General features: G+C 31.4%; 1 protein-coding gene across 1 annotated transcript in view; it reads right to left on the bottom strand.

The window, feature by feature from the left end:
* Positions 1 to 3,789, bottom strand: part of Slip1 (SLo interacting protein 1) — an 18,604-nt gene that overhangs the window by 6,094 nt on the left and 8,721 nt on the right. The gene's annotated exons all lie outside the window — the stretch shown is intronic.

The following is a 3,789-nucleotide window of genomic DNA, read 5'->3' as shown; positions in this document are numbered from 1 at the left end:
CAGTGTGAATCCAATATTTGGATATCGTATGCGATATATTCTTATACGATCTTGTATGTTCCTGTCCGAAATTCGTATGTGAAAATTTTCTTGGAAGATCTCACAAGAATTTTTCTTGTAAGAATTTACAACAAGGTTACCGCCGATATCAGTATTATTCAAGATGTACCACGTGGAGGCTGCACGGTCGAATTTACATCACGTGCGTGCTTGCGTGTGTGTGTGTGTGTCACACGGAGATAAGGGTCCTACGTTTGTCCTGACGCACAGTGTAAGATTTCCCTACTTTACTAAGTACTTTTCAAGTTATGAGGCTTGAAAGTTAAAATATCGCCGGTATTACGCAAGGTGGGGATACTTGAAAAATGTTGTTTTTGCCCGGATCACAACTAGGGAAGATATGATGGAACGAATCAAAATGTCGGTATTCATAGTTAACTTTGAGTAATCAATAAACCTGCTCAATATATTTGTACGCAATTGTTTTTTTAATACCATTTAATATTATGTTATAGGAATATAATTCAGTATTGAGCGCTTAAACAATGTTTATTTACTGTTTATGGTAATTTTAAGAATGACTTTGAAATCCGAATAATTTATGATAAATATTGTTTTTAAGTAGACTTTTAGTTAATTATACAGAGCTCACACTAGAATCAAAATAACGGCTGATAATTCATTTATTCAATTTTGAAAAAAAATGCTGCGCATAAGTGCGCCATTACAAGATTTCGTTAATAAATAATTGTTAACTTTGTACGGTATAGATTTTTCTATTAGCTCAATTTCGATGAAATGATACTCAGAAGATTTTTGTAGTCGCTGAGGTTTTCAAAATTTTTAAACTTGAATTTCAAATTTGAAATTTAAATTTGAAAATTTTAAAAATTCAAGATGACCGATCCAATATGGCGGATAAATATTGTTACTTTTCTTAGAACTTGACGAAACTTGATACTTGGAGGTTTTGGGATCGCAAAAATTGAATCCGAGATTAGAAGTGACAAAATGGTAAACCGAAAACAATTGTCTTTCAGTCGTTTTCATTACTACATTACAAACATAATCGAAAGAATGTTGTAACGATGCTATTTCTATTTTTATATTTATTTAAATTATTCATTCATTATGTAGGCGTATTTTCGTTATTAGCATGTATATCAAGTATCATTCTAGAAACATGTTCGAGAAGTTTCTTCGGCGAGCCTGTCGCAACAGGAAAATTTGGTAGCGATAGTAACCGACACGCGGATTCCTTTAGTCGCGAGGATTGACTATCTAATCGATTTTTTGTGAAAAAAAATATCTAAAAAATGTGAATAAATAATTAAATAAATAAAATAAATAAATAAATAAAAATAAATAGATATATTTAAAAACGAACTTATTAACTTCAGATTCATAATCAACAAAAACAATTCTAAAAAATAACATGTAAATCCGCGAAATTCACCAAACTCTAGTTTTTAATGCGCCATGTTGAGTCTACCATTTTGAAAATCAACATTTCGATTGTAGATTTGTAATCAGTGATCCAATGACCTATTATACACATAGAAATTGATCAAACAAATTGATTAGAGCGTTTGATCATCAAGAATTAAATTCCCCTAGAATTGTAACATCTTACACTGTGCGACGGCTTCGTAAGATGTCAGTTCGATTCTGACCAATGAATAAAATTTCTTTTGTTCTTTTTCTTTCATTACATTGCATAAAGAATAATAAAACATATAAAATATATTGGAAAATACATACAATATATAATAAGTGAGAGAGAGAGAGAGAGAGAGAGAGAGAGAGAGGAGTGAGAGAGAGAAGCGTTTATTTTATTTCTACTCTGGGCGAGCCCTCTAAGAGTAGAAAGTACAGAAAGAATACAGTAAAAAATAATAATAATATGTGCAGTAATAAGCAGCACAGAATTGAAATAAGCACAGGGAAGACAGGAATACAAAATAATGATGATAAAGTGTGCAAGTGTAAGCAGTAAATTTAAAATAAGCAAAGAAGCATAACAATAAGTGATGTTGTACGTAACAATAAGTGATAACAATATGAGATGATGAGTTGAAGAGGGAGTGAAGGCGAGAGGGAGGGTGAGAGAGGGTGGGGGGAGGGATGGGGGAAGTAAGAAATAAATTTTTTAATTAGCGAAACGTAATAACTTTGTGCAAACAAATAATAATATTAAACTTAAATTGTTGATAAGTTATTAAATTAATTAATTAAACGTACGAAATGAAAAAATTATACGAAAAATAAAAGAAGCGCAGCAGTTGTATTAGCGACGTATATTTCTTCAGGTTAGTTAAGTGTTTTATAAAAAGAATATAAAACAGCACACGTTGATTGCAAGAAGACAAAGTAATTAATAGAGAGGATTAAAAATTCATTCACTAATACATCATCAGCTTAGCGCTTTTGTCTTCCAAGATATGATTTCATACGCATGGTTTACATTAAAATTAAGGAAAAAGGAATATTTTTAAATGTAAATCAAGTATGATTTTCTATCGATTTTTGTAAAAAATGTGTGAATGCAATGGTATTCCATTTAATTCTTATGCTCATTGTTAAAAAATTGGATAATTATGCAGTATAAGGGATCATTCTCCAATGACCTTGACCTTGACATATGTTCATTTGATTCATTCAGTATTTATATTTTCAAATATTGGGTATTCCTTAGCCATTATGTCGCGAAATGTTAAATTTAAACTTCTGTCCATATAAAAAGAATGGAAAAGGTGTACATTATACATAATAAAATATTTCTTGCTTTACAAACACAAATTCTTTGCTTTAAAATCACATTTTTTTCCTTTAAAACGCAAATTCTATGCTTTTAAAAATACAAATTCTCTGCTTTAAAAATACGAATTCTCTGTGCTCTAAAGACACAAAGATTATATAAGAAAATATTTTGCGCCGTTAAAGCAGGGAATTTGTCTCATCGGAGCGCAGTCATGTCCAAATGTTAGGTTTTATTGAAGAATTTTTTTTGTTAATAATTTTTTAACGAGCACCGAGCGACGGCTAAAATTTGTTGAAGGTCACTCGGGATCATGATCTTGACAACATATGTCAAGGTCAGTCATTGGAGGATGATCCCTTTAACATGTATAATTACCAAAAATTTATAATAAATCAACCTAAATAAGATTCCCTATAAGTCAAAAAACAATGAAAGAACAAGGGCAGCAGGAGTCAAGCGCGGGAGATGTTGCGCAAATAACACGACTATCGTAGTGTGAAACTTCTTTATTTTACTAAAGCGCTTACATGTTTCGGCTCATTTTTGAGCCTTCTTCAGAGATAACTAATAAATTCACATACATAGAATATAACAATTATTAACTAGTCATGGTGATCTTCCTCACCTCGAGAGTATAAATGCCAGAATTAAATCCAGATGAGAATGCAGTAAAAAAGAAAAAAGGGGAAAGAAATTTTGAAATTCTCGAAATAAAGAAAATGTAAAACTAATGTATCAAAAAATTTTTGAAATTATAATTAATTATTCCGATGGTTAGGAAGCTCACCTTGATCACAAGATACCGCGTCGCAAACATTACTCTTAATACTTCAAAAACCGGTTTCTGATAAGTTGGCCAGTCAGTGTCAGACACAGTTAGTCTCTTATTGATTTAATTGGTCTTTATTGAGACAGTAATTAGAAAACTAGCGTTAAAAAATTAATCAAAATCAAGAAAAGGTATCCCCGAAAATGATCTAAAGTCAACGCCCGACCGACTTCTTCCTGTGCACGAGCGACACTGACTG

Source organism: Mycetomoellerius zeteki, unplaced genomic scaffold (assembly GCF_001594055.1).
Source record: "Mycetomoellerius zeteki isolate Tzet28-1 unplaced genomic scaffold, Tzet1.0 scaffold450, whole genome shotgun sequence".
Lineage (NCBI taxonomy): Eukaryota > Metazoa > Arthropoda > Insecta > Hymenoptera > Formicidae > Mycetomoellerius > Mycetomoellerius zeteki.
Note: the sequence above shows the minus strand (reverse complement) of the source record. Positions and strands in the feature narration are given on the sequence as shown.